We start from the raw sequence: 16,345 nt of genomic DNA, 5'->3' as shown, positions 1-16,345 counted from the left end.
TTCGATTCGTCATACTGATCAAGAATACATATACCAACAAGCTACAAAAATAGTATCAGTTTGGCCATAATGATGGTTCTTGTTCACCAAAAAAAGTAAACACAAGAACTGTATCGGACTAACAAATATTTTGGTATAGTAATCAATAAACAATACAAATTAGAACAAACGATCTATTCCAAAACAACCTTAACTCTAATTTTTATTAGGAAGGTTTTTTATTATACGTATTAAATTATTATTGCTGGCGTTTTATTTTTTTCTTTTTCATTTCGTAGAAATTACCCGGTACTGCCGGCATTATCCGTACTAGACTGGATACTAAAAAAGGTGCCAGACCCACTGGGCCACCGAATGCAAACCGGGTGCTCGGCTCATTAAAAACCTACGACGCCGTGTTATCGATATCTCACGGCTCAGTCTTACATTAAATATTTGTGGGACATTACCGATACCTAACAATTTCACGGAGTGTTGAGAATTTTGGACAACATTTATTACTTTTCTAGATATAAATTTGTCGTCCTAGCTTGATATACAACTTACCTGAATAAGCTAAGATTCGGCGAAGCTTGTGCTAATTGTTCAGTTTCTTTTTTTTTTTTTTGAAAAATAAGTGAACATTGAGTGTCTTTATTTTTAAAGCATGTTATTAGAGAATAAAATTTTTTCTCCTTGACGTGATGAAAATCCGTAATCAAGGATACGTAGTAAGTACATTATATAAAACATTATTAAACTTGTGGGATGTTTCGCCGAACTTCAGCTTCTTTGGAGATAGTAATAGATCAAGCGAAAATGACATAAGTTTAAACACGGGTGTGTAGGTGTTGTTGGTTTCAAACAAAACACTTCAACATTTTGAGCTATTTTTAATTAAAAACAAGTACAGAAAAAAGTTGCAAATTGTCACTAGAATGTCACGTTACAAGTTCTTGGTACAAAGATAAGGTTCATACATATACGAATGTAAATACTCAGTGAATGGAAATGCATTGAATGAACTGCTTGAATTGAATGAGTTGACTCTTGAACCTTTTCTTGAACTGTTTGAATTGAATGCGTTAAAATACTTGAACTGCACTTCTGACTTAAGTTATACATACTTCTTTATAATAGTTGTGCTGATGGTTTTGTGCGTATCGCAGGTGTATCCGAAATTCATATTTTGCTAGAATTGGAAATAATATATACAGGGGTAAATACGCCCCTCGGTAAACAGAAATGGTAACGCCCATTTGGTTCTGAAGATGTTTAAGTCACTTATTTGCGAACTGTTCCTGTTTATTGATGTCTAGCTGATGAGAGATTCCTAAACGTACCTATGAATAAAGTCCCTTCAAACTGTGATAATAAAATTTGTACAAACTAAAAAATTTTAACAAACTAATATAAACTGAAAACTTAAAGCCCGTCTTCTTAATATTACAAAATATGTACAATGATTATATACAATTAACAAAGACCGAACAATTGGTTTTTGCATTGTCCTGTAGGAAGTTTAAAATATACTTACCTATGTATTTATTGGCATGAATCTCGAATTTTTTGAACGTAGTGCCCCCTATCCTTTTAATAATAATAATCCATGTTTCACTTTCTGAAAATATCTTCAAATAAAATTCTATTGAGGCGTAACGTGAAAGGTGTTTTTCTATATCACAATAAAAATTGCTTGAAGGGATTTTGATATGACATCTAATAATATTTGTGCTTTCTCTCATCAGTTTTATTCGTCCCTCCTGTTTTCGTATAAGTTGTCATTTATTTCTTTCTTACACGTCAAGGAATGTTTTCTCATTATTCTCATTATTGTTTAGTGAGAAAACCAAAAAACTGACGTTGTTCGCATAGTTAGATTTTGTTTACGTATCATTAAATTGCTTTATCGAGCTGTTTTCGAGAGTATATCGATTGTTGTAGCTAAAATGTTTTCAATCATTTTCTGTACATTATAAATAAACACCGAACGACAACTTACATTCAGGTGCTTTAATTCGCCTGCACATCTTCAAGTTTGTACAGGAGTAAGCAGTATACATACATTGATATATTATTTACTTATATTTTCCGTTTGCGTGTACAGTTATCATTACTCCGGTTGCTGTCTTTCGGTTTGTGTAAATGTAAATACATAGCAACTGAAGTGAAAGTAAAACACATCAAACGTAATTGACAGGATAGAGTGCTGTCTATCTTCTACTAAGCAAATAGAAATGGAATCCAACAGCGAGCACGTATTACAGTGCACTAACAATAATAATCACATTTCTCACGGGCATACAAATTGCTTGACAAACTTTTAAAGACGGTGACTGTCATAAATAAGAATTTTTATAAGGAGGAAACTTGTTTACGATACGAAGTTGGAGTGGCAAACGATGATTAGAATTTAATGTCAACACGAATATCAATTGCTAATTGAGAAATTAAAATACGGAATTTTAAGATGTATCTTGACAGGCGCCAAGTATGACTTTTCTCAATACTTACTATTACAATAAATTAAGAAATAAACACTTTGATGGTAACTTTAAACAAACTAATGCAAAAGACGCCATGAATTTATTGTTTATCGATACCAATGATTTTTGCATGATATTTTAATAGTTCATCTATTGCTTGTTTATAACTTTATCAGAGACTGCTTGACATTTTTTGATGAAAGGCATTTTTTCTGGTAAGTTTTTTTTTTGGAATTGGGTCTTACTAAAGTGTTTTTATCCGTAAAATAAGGTCTTCTATATTTTTTCCAAATAGAAAACACGTTTATTGGCAACGACTGGTACATTGATGAAAAGTATGCTGCTTTTCGATATAATCATCATTGCTATCGATAACCTTCTGAACGCGTAGCAATTTTTGTATGTCTTTGTCATGGAAATGGGCAGCTAGTTCCAATTCGTCGACGGTCTGGAAATGCATTTCACCCAGGTGTGACTTGATGTAAGCGCCACCTAGCGGACTAAAATGTCAAATGGCTAGCTGTCATGACTAAGAATAAGTAAACAAACAAATAATTTATATGAAATATCGACATTTACACATATTCTATTCGATCACACAAATGTATACTGTCGATAATAACGTTAATATTTTTTATTACTCGTCTAAAATGGCACAATCAATTAATTTCAGATAGTACACACGTTTTTTTTTGTAACTGTCTTCATGAAAAGTAAATAAATAAACAAATTTAATCGAATAACGCATTTCATATATATTGTAGACAATTATTTATGAGTGTAGGGTTGTAAGCAATGCATACTGTTTATGAATTTTAGTTAAATATGGCTAAATTATAGCAATTATCCATTTCATTCGTTGTTCTCGTTTTCAACTTGCTTGTGGAAATTTAAAGAATTTGTGATTACTGTTTTTGCCACTGTTTTTGTAGTTATCTACGCAGTAGGTTTATTGCCGCATATTTATTTATTTTTGCCTAATAATGCAGGGATACGTAAATTTCATTAGTAAATAGTGACACTTGGTCCGCCGAAAGTTCCTTGTTTGGCCACGGCGCGCGGTGCGATCGAATCGTAGTTCTCCCACCACCTACTTCGCACACAGCGAATAAGGGAGATGACAGATGAGTGTCAAAGGGAGTAGTGTTCTTGGCACTCAAAAAAAGGGATCACTGCACGCAACTCACACTTGGCGGGAGAAGCGAGTGGGAGCTCCATCTCGAATGGTTGCCCAGTTAAGATTAAGCGTCGCAGCGGGGGCTGATCGTGGTGGGGATTTGAAGATGGGAGCCAATCTACACGCTACTATTGCTCAATCTCGTGTAAAATAGTTCCTCATGGTTTGGTGACCTTATATTGCAGACACGCCTCGTATATCGACAGGGAAGTATCGATAAATGGCCCCTACATAAGTTGCCGGATTCTAAGGGGGTCCATCTGATTCTCTCAAGACTTAATCAAAGTTCTGGACCCGGTGTTCGACCACAAAAACAGTTAGCTCCACACAACTTAATATTTATAGTAGTCTTTTATTAATTGGTTATTTGCATGTCGTGAATTTGCCATTAAATTAAAACGGATCATCAGGTATATAAAGAATCCTTTAAAACATAGTATTATCTGTAGAATGTAAATATAAACATAAAAAAATAATTCTATATTTGAATGAATGACTTAACTGATGCTATTTTTTAAACCTGACTGTAAGTTAATATTTCCATGCGCTAAATGGCTGTTAAAAATCTAATCTTTTAAAAATGTTTTGCGTACGTGTAACTGACGGTAGATTGATACAGATCCTTCTTAGATCAGGATTTCAATATTTAGAGTACCGAATTATTTGTTACATGTGAGGATAGTCATTTTTCTATATTTTAGTCAGTATGACAACGTTGCTTTTTATAGACAATTTTGAATACTCACGCGCATTCTATAAATAATATATTATCTATGTTTGTGATATTTCAAAATAATGTGGCTTCTGAGATTTCCTCATACTAAGAAACTCATAAATATTACCTGCTTATAATAGGCACGAATTGACGATGAGTGTTCAACGTAGCATAGTAAATATCAGCAATAGTGCATTTAATGTTTCTGTATTTTTTATTTATTGATCTCTCTATTTTTCTCTGACATAAAGTCATTTTACTTATCGGCATAATTTTATTTATGTGTATTAGACCATATGCATTAGGGTTAATCGAAACTCGCTTCTTTTCTTCTTTTGTTAATACCGACAATATTGTTCTTTACGATAAAACATAAATGTGTGCAACGGAAAGATTCACCCTAATATACATACTTATGTTTATATATACAGGGTGTCCCATTTATAATAATTAAAAAAAAAACATGGCTTCCTGACACAAAATACAACAAAAAAGTGTTATATAATTTTTCAATCTAGTGACAATTGAGCTCGCAAATATTCTAAATTTGAGCGTACAATTTGTTTCATTACGGGCCTGAATCTAGGCGACTAACGTCGCTCTGCTGATCTAATGTGGATGTAACAAGTATCTCTTGGGAAGAAAGCCGAATGCACTTCCACTTTGTAAAAAAAAGGTTTAAGTGAAAAAGAAAAGCGCACCTTTTATGAAAAATATTGAAATTGTCCGCCATTCGCTTCAATGCAACACTGACAGCGGCGTACCCAGTTGCTGCGAATTTTGGCCAAGATACCGGGAATATTTCGAATTATACGATAGGCATTGGTAATGTAACTCACCACCAACTGACGGTTGAATAAGAACCCTACTAGAATGCACTATCACACTACTAATTGTCCTTATTGTAATAGTCTTTTATGAAATGACCACTAATTAAATAAATTAACACGTAACAAACAAGTAAATTCCACAACAATCCAAAGCAAACTGAACAACCTGTTAGAAACTACAACATTATGTGTATTTATTCCAGTCACTTCCAGCAGTGCAATTATACGAGGTTATATCAGTATTTAGATTTTTACATTTAATGAAAACAAAATAACCAAAATTGGTCCTTCTGGACACACCCTTGTATTACTCCACGTGGGGTTAATAAGCGATGCCAGGCAAAACTAACGTCAAAATGAGCAGTTTAACACATGTGTTTGGTCAAAGTAGGTCTGCATCTTGTCTCAACTTTTACAACCATAGCAAATACATTTGGTTTCGTACACTAGTACGTTATGTTACAAAACCTTTACGAAACGCTGGATGGCCAGGGTTGTTTGTGCACCGCTTCTAACTATTCCGTAGTTGTTATAATTTCTTTTCTGTTTAAAATAGCATAATAGTCGATGTCATGGGCCACATTAGGTCCACTTCAGTTTACGATCATGGGGTTACATACGTAGTTTTTCTAACATGTTCAGTCATGTAATGGACCTTAACGCGAGTGCATTTTCTTCGTCTGATTCGTAACTTAAGACCAAACATAAACAATAACATTACCCAATAAGCAGCTGATTCCGACCTACTGAAGGTGAATTTTTCTACGATCAGCTGGCAATCGTAATTAATTTGTGATTGTGCAGGGCCGGCGTCAAAACTGTTATAATTTTATAATTTTTTATTTTGTTTCAAAAGTCAAAAGTGTTATAACATTTTATGTTACAAGTGCCCGTAGGAGTCTGTGGTATAAATATTAATTATTATAACTGGGACACCCTATATACATATGTATAAAAGGAACATACAACTGTAACTTTTTATTTGACGGTTTTTACAATCAACAGACGAATAGCTTTGTATAGTAAGTTCCGAATGCAACGTAACAATAAATTGTTTCTCTCATGAACTAGTAATTATTGCATGAATTCATTGCATGATTTTAGATCGTGATCGTGGATGCTGCGCTGGAAAATTTTTTATTTATCGTTTATGAAGGCATGCAGACTGAGAAATTGTTCGAGGAGATAGTAAATTGTATCATCTTATATGGTATGTATTATTTACATGCCTCTTGCTGATTGTATCTGTTGAAAATTATATTCATTACTTCGTAGTGTGGGAAATAGGTATATTACAAAAAGCGATGTATGTATTAATGACGCAATTAACTACAGTCTAAATGTATCCCATAGATATATATCGTTTGTGCATCATAAGCATCGGCTAAAATTGAGTAAAAGTTAAGTTTGACATGGTGGCATCATATCTTCACACGTGTAGGAAAGTTATTTATTCGGCATTTATTTGCTATTTGGGCTAAACCAGATATTAATGACATATATGTAGAATGAAACCAAAGAGGGTCGTTGTAAGAGGGCTTTTAAGTTAAAGTCAGTGGTGAAGTGGCAGTCGGCGTGTAAGGATGTGTAAAGCGCCTTAAGGGCGGTTGGTTACTCTGGTGAGAGAGTAAGATGCCGTAGGGCAGTTGGTTACTCTAGTGAGAGTAAGGTGCCGTAAGGGCAGTTGGTTACTCTAGTGAGAGTAAGATGCCGTAAGGGCAGTGGTGTTACTCTGGTGAGAGAGTAAGGTGCCGTAAAGGCAGTTAATATTTGTTAATATTGAGAAAGTTGGTTATTGTGCACATATTATGTATTTTGTGTTGTTGTTATTGTTGAAATGTGAGGCCTGTAAAAGTGTAAGGCCAACGGCCGACGGGTCGGATGAGCCTTTAGGTGGAGTGTAAATCCTGTGCGTCAGGTAGTCCACTGCAGATTTAGCTAGATATGCCTGGAGTGGCAGTGCACCTGTGGGTGACGTGTTAATGAGTAGAAGTCCACTCCTTGACCTGCCGTATACAGCAGTGGCCTGAATGTCGGTAAAGCTGCGGTGATATCGGCACAAGGGCGTCCAGTAGAGGGATAAGTCTCTACATATAGCTTGCCAACGTAAAGATAAGCATTGGGAGCGATCTATGCATTAGGCCAATGCATAGAATGCCTGGTTATTTAGCTGGGGCCTAGGTGTGGCAAACACCTATTGTTTCAGGCAGTCTACAATCGTCATCAGGGATTCTTCGTTGGACACAACTACATCACCGAGTTCGACACGTTGGGACATCGCAAGGGCGGCCCCAACTGGGGCGTCGGCCCGCGTAAGTGTTTAAACTGTCTATCGCATTGTATTGTTCTAATTGAGGGTTTTGTTTATTTCCTTACATGTTGTTTTACATTCATTGCCGCATGCCACTTCGCAAGATGTAACTCTCGAGGGGAACCCACTGGTTGCTATGTAAAGCTGGTAGGAGGAAATAGCTGAGGCTATTGGTATATATATACATAATAGGTGAAAAATATCATCATTCATAATAATAATAAAAATCGCTCCTACACACGCTTGATAAGTATTAATAAACTAGTTTGCATCAAAGAGCATATACATATTCAAGAAGAAGAAGAAAGTTTCTGCCGGTGTCTTCTTACTCAAAGTGAACACTAACTTAATCTAAAGTAAAGATTAATTTTAGAATAAGTGAAAATGTATTATTTTGAATGAAGCAAAATCATAACTTTTCATGAACAAAACTGCATTGAATCAAAGAAATGCAGCAAAAAATATTTTTCTTGTGAAAAATGAACTCATACTATTAATTCAATAGATTATTTTTGAAAAAAATGTTTTTCTTTGAGCAAAAAAAATATATTTTCTGCATCAAAGAATTCCTTTCTATCAGTGCAGACTCCAGTAGTATCATTTACATCAGTGGTTGGATGTTCAGGGTCAGATGTGCGAGGGGCGAATCTCGGATTCATGGAATCGTCACCTTTGATACTCATGTCGGACAGGCTACCTCGGCCCCCTTTCTTAAGTGTAACGGGCGAGGTCATTCTTGCGAACCTGTACATATTTTTTGTTCAGTCTTCGGGTTTTTACCACAATTATTGGGATTAGTTGGCGGATGACCTTAGTTGTAGGGATGAACGTCGCGTCATTTGGTCTGTCCTCTAAGTATCTGATCCGGCACCCCAAGCGGATTTAGCTATCGCGTTTCGCTAGTTTTGGATACTAGTGTACTACCGTATAGATACTACCGCATTTATCCTGACATCTACCCGGACCCCTGAATATCACTCCGACAGGCATATAAAAACTGCACAAGCACAAAGATTGCTATCGAGTTATAACCTTCGCAGATGTGTTGTCAATGCGGTTGCACTGAAGATGTCAACCGCAGCTGCTAAATGAACTGTTAGGTCCAAATGTTTGTAAGTTTCTACGTCTGGACCTAACAATTCATTTAGACTACTGTCCTTCAGCCGGAATCTTCAACCATAGATTCCGGTCATGTAATAAGTCTTATAAAGCTTAGTTTTAACAGTTATCTTGAAAACAAGTGAAAATGTGTACAATCTTTCAGACTGTATTATTGAGCAATTGAATACGTTACTTTGCTACTTCTATTGTTAGGGAATGTTCCTGAAACTTCACAAGATTCATCTATTAGGCCTGGATATGAATCACGGTCGCCGCAGCTGTCAGAGCCTTTGGTTGGCATCGCTATAATAAAAGATGCAAACGCGCCACCACGTTGTAGGCATACGTTTACAACAGTTGTTACAAATCGAAAAAGATAATTATTTAACGACGAATTACAAATTATTGTTCAATCGGTTTCATATTGATTTTCTATCAAATTTGATTTCTTTCCATTTTACTGTCGTGTTCTGTATTCCGAGTGAGAAAATAAAACTAGACAACGAAACAACGATAACAACAATAACAATTTATTTAAACAACTTGGAGGACGGAAGAAATACTACTTGAAGAGAAAAATATTCTGATCGAACTGGCTAAATTATGAAAAAGAAGTCTTCAGAAAAAAAGTGAAGGATGAGCTAATAGTTGGTGGATGATGGTAGAGCAGAGCCGGGCAAACTCGGATCTTTTGCATCCCGAGTGATCCTCAAGGTTAACCAAGTAGCTCGTCATTGATCCTGCGAGTGCGAGTGAGATGATTATTTCCTTTTCTTATCCCTTCCATTTCGTAGGTGAGTCCCCTCTTCCATAGCCAAACCCAATAGTTTTGCGAACGTAGTAACGAAAATTTTCGTAGGTATTATTTAAGTTGCGAGAGTGGCTTCGCTCGTCTACGGGATGAAGGGACTTGATATGGGAGTGGAAGGGAGAAGAAAAAGACAAAACAAAATTATTCATTACTGCTTACTCTCTCGTACTCATTGAAGGGTATGGAGTGACTCAAACTAACCTCATGTAGCGGCTCCTGCGAAGTTAAAATTTGCCTGGCTCTGTGGTAGAGTACCAAATATTTACAATTTGTCGAACCCGAAATATTTGCATTTGTTATTGATTTAAATATTATCGGTGCTAAAAAGTTGGATGTATGTGGTGATAGAACCTTTTCACACGGGTGGTAGTTGCGCCACTGTGACGAACCGATCGCGATCGTGTATTTATCGTGCGGGCATTTTAACGACCACAGGTGGCTGTCACTGCGTCAAGATAATAATTCACAGTAATATTCATTTAAGAAGTGCAGACATTACCCGAAAAGGGAATATAAACTCACTACTTTGCTTGTTGTAAATTGCCTAATGAAACAACAATTATAATAAATCATAATTCTCACCGATCGTTTAGTTTTCTCTTCATATTTCGAAACGTACTTTGCAATTATTGCTTCCCACTTATTTTATTTAATTATTTTATTGACGTATTTGTCGCTACTGTAATCCTAGATTGCCGGATGATTTTGCTATATCTTCTGTATTTATGGTATATATTTTGTCACGTTGACCAACCTACTGCTGCTACACTACTTCAGTAGCTCGTGTGAACAAATGCTGTTTTAATTCTCAAAAGTTTGGGAGAATCTAATTTTCCAATCAAGTTCGAGATACACACAAAGTACAAATAAAAAATGATGATGAAAACGAAGTGCAAGTGCAAGTGCAAATAAAATACAAATGTCTAAGTAGCAATTTATTGGTTAAATTAGTGGCTGCCGCCGTGTGAAAGTTGGCATCAACAACAATGTGTCGTTTCATGCTAGCGTCTGTGGTCGCCAAAGTGGCCGCCACTTCAGTGATTCGTGTGCCTCTTATTCGCCACAGTATCATAATATCAACTACAGTAATACAGGAAATATTAAGCAATAAAAATCAATACGTAGTTTCAATGTCCATATGTTCCTCTGTATCCCATGTATTCATCTGAAACACGCTCACATGTAAAATCCCAAAAGATTAGAGCGTGGGTACCAATTATTAGGTTATATTCCTGTTTTTCTTTCTTAATTTGAACATGATTTTTTTGTATTATTCGCCCTGTATGCTATTGTGTACCTACACTCAGATAACAAATTAACTATAATCGAGATGATCTTTTCAAATTTATTTATAACGTAGGCTTTTGTCATTGTGACAAATAAACTCGTGACTGGGTGTCCCTCGCGAAATAATATAGATGTTAGATGACACTCCCATCCCATTTGAGTGTCTGTCATTCGTGTCCTTAACACTCCGCGCATTAAATCTGATGATATAACAGTGAGTAATATGTGGAACACACCTATTCATTAGCAATACCATTGTCACTCTTTATCGACTAAAATCTCTGCTTTGTTGTCAGTAATATAGTTACATTCTTTTTTTAAATTTCCCACAGATTATAAATGATTCTTTATTAAAGGTGACCTTCCTTTAAAGCTCATAATTGTCTGATTATTCACACATGTGTGTTTACATATTTATGAAAGTTTGTAGACGTAGGACTTTAGATATGGGGTAAGAAAAACAAGATATGTAGAAATGGAGGTGTGTGTCCAACCACTCTTCGGGGCAGAAAGCCTTATGAAGGTGAATGCAAACATCTGTAAGAGCACATAACATGTATTGTTACTTAAAATTATTATTTATGATTAGTCATTTTATTGTATTATTGTATAGTCCTAATGGTAAAGTTATTAAAGGTTATTACTGGCAACGTACAAATATCTATGTTCTCATGTATATTTGTATTATAAAGTTGTTGCATTTGGCCGAAATTCGACCAATTTGGTTTCAAATGATGTCAGTACATTTAACGGTTAGCCTCAATTCCTGACACAATCACAAACATAATATTGTTACAATCAGAACAATTTGTGCGTATTCGGATGGGTTTGGCTTACCTGACAATAGTGCCAAAAATTTATACTCATCAGGCAATTTCACTTTATGTCTCCCCTCTCTCCTTCCTGTATGTCTTAAGTTATTTACATAGGTCTAAGCTTTTATTAGATCAAAAACAATTTTAGAATTTCACGTACCTACTTATGAGTGACATGAATGAATAAATTAGTCATCAAAAATTGTGCGTGACAACTCCGACGCGTGACTGGAATTTACTTCTACAAAAAGATTGTCTTAAGAGCTCCATGTTCTAGAATAATTTATGAGCACAGTGAAAAGTTATATATAGCATTGGGTATAAGTTGCATAATTATTGGTTACTCGAAAATACAGAGAGGTTATAATGATAATAATGATTTTGAGAAAACGTAACATCGATGTATGTAGGGGGTGGGTTGCCCCGGTTTGTTTTGATGTACGTTCAATCAGCATACGGTGGACGGGAGGTAAGCAAGACCATCTAGAACCCTCTGGTGCGAGCAAGACCTATCCCTACCAAACTTAGCAATAATAATTCCCGAGACCAAAGAAGACCCAAAAAAAGTTTCTTACAAAAGTGGTATGATATAAGTTTCTGCATATCCTAAAATTATTTTCGATTATAAAGGGTGTCCCATTTTTCCAGGAGGCAACCTAATTTCATTTATTCAAAAGGAATGCTCCAATTATTGTTGCAGTTTAGAATTCCTCGTTAAATTTTAAATACCACTTTGTTAACCACATATTATGTCTAACATGCATAAAATGCAAAGTATATCTTTAACGGCAATTCAAACAACAAATTGTTTCAATTTTATCATCAGCCTTTTGGTAAAGTTATGGTGTGAATTACACATTCAACACTTCTAATTAAAAACTAATGATTATACTATAACCATTTAATTATTAAAACAATGTTAACTGATTCAGGAGGTTATAGGTTCTCATCGTACTGCATCCTTATTCACCTATCGTTACTTTGCCTCTGTTCAACTCGGCGCTTCTTTCAGAAACGCATGAATGTTGCAATTTTGTGAATACAACATGGTTACTAAACTGATAAGAAAGTAAATAAATGATAGCAGTTACAAAATAAGTGCATTTACAAGGTATAATTTCCATATAAAACATTGGAGTGGAGAGTTGAAGTAGTATTTTTGAATTACGTATTAGAAAACTGTATGTATTTATATATTGTATAAATATGTAATGAAATAATGATTGTGATAGCTAAATTAAAAAGGGAACTTACTCCAACACCATATTGGGGACAGTGTTTCGCCCGTTTCTAATGAGAGCATTGTCAACGCAGGATTGGAGTCGAGAGAAGTGAGCAAAACACGTCTCCGCAAAGAAAAAGCTAAGTTGTGACTAGGACGAGTCTCCTTTTTACTTTACTTATTTCACTACCACAATCTCGGTTTTCTACTAATAACACGATAGTGACCTTTTAATCGAGAAGTAAATATTAAAAAGGTAGTCAGACAGGGATGCACATTGTCACCGCTATATCTATACATCGAAGACGCGATCAACATTATTAAAGACAGTACAACTGTAGGGATAGATATACAGGGGCAAAAGATTAGTATGCTTAGATTTGCAGATGATATAGCAGTATTAGCATCTAGCAAGGAGGACGTAGAGATAGCTTTAAATAAAATGAAAGCGGTACTGACATATCAGTACTGTATGAAAATAAATAAAAGTAAAACTAAAATATTGGTTCGCAAGGGAAGAAAAAGTAGGGAAAGAGCGAATATAAAGATAGGAGACGAAAAATTAGAAGAAGTGGCTGATTTTAGATATCTAGGAAGTCAGATAAGTCATAACGGAAGGAGTAATAGGGATATAAAGCAGAGGATAGCGCAGGGTCGAGTCGAGTCGCCTTCAATAAAAAGAAGTCACTTCTATACTCGCGAACGATTCATTTAGAAATTCTAAAAAGGTTGTTAAAGGTAGATGTTTGGAGCACAGCTCTGTATGGGTGTGGAACATGGACAGTGGGCGCTTTGAAAAAAAAAAAGGTTAGAATGATGAGGATACCGTGGATAGAGAAAGATAGAAATGAATAGGTATTAGAAACAGAGGACTGTATGGAAGTCAATAAAAAATAGGCGAGATAGGTTGGTAAGACACCTTCTCAGGGATGAAGGTCTAGTCAGAGACATATTAGAGGCAGAAATGAAAGTTAGGAATGATAGAAGTAGACCTAGATTAGATTACTGTTCGCAAATAGTTAAGGATATGGGTTGTTCTAGCTTTAGGGAAATGCGAAGATTACCTCAGGATAGGAAAGAGTGGAGGTGCGTGTCCAACCAGTCTTAGGACTGATGACTTTATGATGATGTTGATGAGCTTTTAGCATCGTGATGTGTAAAAAATCCAGACATCAACTTATTAGTTTTATTGTAAAACAAGTAAATTTTACTTTCTATTGATAAGTTCCAGTAGTCCTTTAGTTAAAATTTAAAAGAGCGAGTTATAATCAGTGACAACACAACTTAATTTTTAATGCAGTTTATTGACATTATCTTTTTTTGTTTCAGAAACGAAGTTATTTATGATGATGGCCATCTACTTAAAAAAGGTAAACTTGCTACTTTAGTTTTAAATTAGTAAAATTAGTCTCATATTTACAAGTGTAATAATCATCATCCCGTTTTATATTCATCATGCTAGATAATACTAAGATGAATGTTTGTTTTTTTTAATATAGGGTGTCCCAGTTATAATAATTAATATTTATACCACAGATTCCTACGGACATTTGGAACATAAAATGTTATAGCACTATTGACTTTTGAAACAAAATAAAATATTATAAAATTATAACAGTTTTAATGCTGGCCCTGCACAATCGCAAATTAATTACGACAGCTTTTATTTATTTAGTGGTTATTTCATAAAAGACTATTACAATAAGGACAATTAGTAGTGTGATAGTGCATTCTAGTAGAGTTCTTATTCAACCATCAGTTGGTGGTGTTACATTACCAATGCCTATCGTATAATTCGAAATATTCCCGGTATCTGGGCCAAAATTCGCAGCAACTGGGTACGCCGCTGCCAGTGTTACATTGAAGCGAATGGCGGACAATTTCAACATTTTTCATAAAAGGTACGCTATTCTATTTCACTTACCTTTTTTTTACAAGTTGAAAGTGCATTCGGCTACTTTCCGGTAAGTACTTGTTACATCCACACTAGATCAGCTGAGCGACGTTAGTAGCCTAGATCCAGGCCCGTAATGAAACAAATTGTACATTCAAATTTACAAAGAAGATTTGCCAGCTCAATTGTCACTGGATTGAGAAATTGTATAACACTTTTTTGTTGTATTTTGTATCAGGAAATCATGTTTTTTTTATTATTATAAATGGGACACCCTGTATTTCAAGTAATCCAACAATGATTCGATATCAGTTTACAGTAAATTATAGTAAAATAATAAAACGTGTAAAGAGGATGGAAATATTACTGTGTATTTAATAGTAAATCTTATATTAGTAGTACCAATAATCTAACAGGGTGTGATAGGGCTCTATGAATCAATCAAATTAAGAAATGTTTGTAGGCCGGAATGTTTACCATTTTTGAGGAAAACGTGTTTGAAAGTGTAGACAAGGGTTAGTCAAATCCTGGTAAATCACGCAGAGAAATGCATTAACGCAATTAACGTAATTAACAGTATGAGTAATATACATACAAAATATATGTAAACTAGTTGTGGAAATAATTTGCAACTGAAAAACTGAAAACTTGATGTCAGCAATATACATATACCATAAAATCTAAGATTGCGTGCGATCATAATTCCAAACTGTAAGAATCAATTGACAACAAAGTTTTACTTTCATTTGTACAAAATCTAAATTCCATAGGTAACTAATGGTGTACAACTATAGATAAATGGAAGGCAAGCAAACGAATAATTTGTTCTGAAAAAAACAGTTTTGTTCATTAATAGCAGTGAATATTAGGGATAAAGTAGAAAAAAGAGACTGTGGTAAATAATAATTAATTAGTCTCGCGTTGATAATGCCCACGTAATGAAGTGGGTGAAACACGTGTCCGCTTTTAAGTTTTTGTGGTAATTAGAGGCGAGTCTTCTATTTGGTGTTTTAATTAAATATTAAGGATAGAGTTGAAAAATGTCGAAATCTCAGGATAGCACACGAAACGTCAAAACGAAAACACAAGTGACATAGTAGGTATAATTTAGGTTAGAGGAAATGGAGTCAAATTATTTTCATGTTCATTTTAAACAAAAGTTAAGACATTTGCTACTATTTACAAGTTGTTCTTGTTTCTAGGTATACATCGCCAACAACGTATTTTGTAAATAGATTCAGTTACACAACACATAGGTCTGTCGATTCTGCCCTTTTCGTATCCATTGAAACATAAAAGACAGATTGTTTTTGCCAATAATTATTATTATTGCATACACACACACAGTCTTAATTTTTATAAAGTCGGTGTTTTTACGTTAAATAATTATTACGAAGTATCGGAAATTCGTAAAAAAGGAATTAAAATTAATTTAATTTTGATAAAATTATTATATTATGTCTATTCCTTAATACATGATCTTACAATTAAATTACGCTGAATTATTATTATAGATAAACTACATGATACCCAACGATTTCGTTAAATAACCAGTCGCCTGCGTGACTGCGTATTTTATCAGATTAACTTCTGGAATTGCTTCTATTCTTTATTGATTTAAGAATGCTGTACTCCTAAAATCACTTAGCAGACAATCGAGGAACATAAAGAAGCACTTTCGACGCTTTTGTCCAAAGTCTACTAACACCAAATCTGT

General features: G+C 34.8%; 1 long non-coding RNA gene across 1 annotated transcript in view; it reads left to right on the top strand.

Annotated features, from left to right (window-relative positions):
* Positions 1–14,072: 14,072 nt before the first annotated feature.
* The window catches only part of LOC108739355, an 89,402-nt gene continuing 87,129 nt past the window's right edge, over positions 14,073–16,345 (top strand). The window contains exon 1 of the long non-coding RNA XR_001938135.1: positions 14,073–14,104. This is a non-coding gene — a long non-coding RNA (uncharacterized LOC108739355). The remainder of the gene's footprint in view (positions 14,105–16,345) is intronic.

Source organism: Agrilus planipennis, unplaced genomic scaffold (genome assembly GCF_000699045.2).
Source record: "Agrilus planipennis isolate EAB-ADULT unplaced genomic scaffold, Apla_2.0 scaffold198, whole genome shotgun sequence".
Lineage (NCBI taxonomy): Eukaryota > Metazoa > Arthropoda > Insecta > Coleoptera > Buprestidae > Agrilus > Agrilus planipennis.
This window is presented reverse-complemented; position numbering and strand designations above follow the sequence as displayed.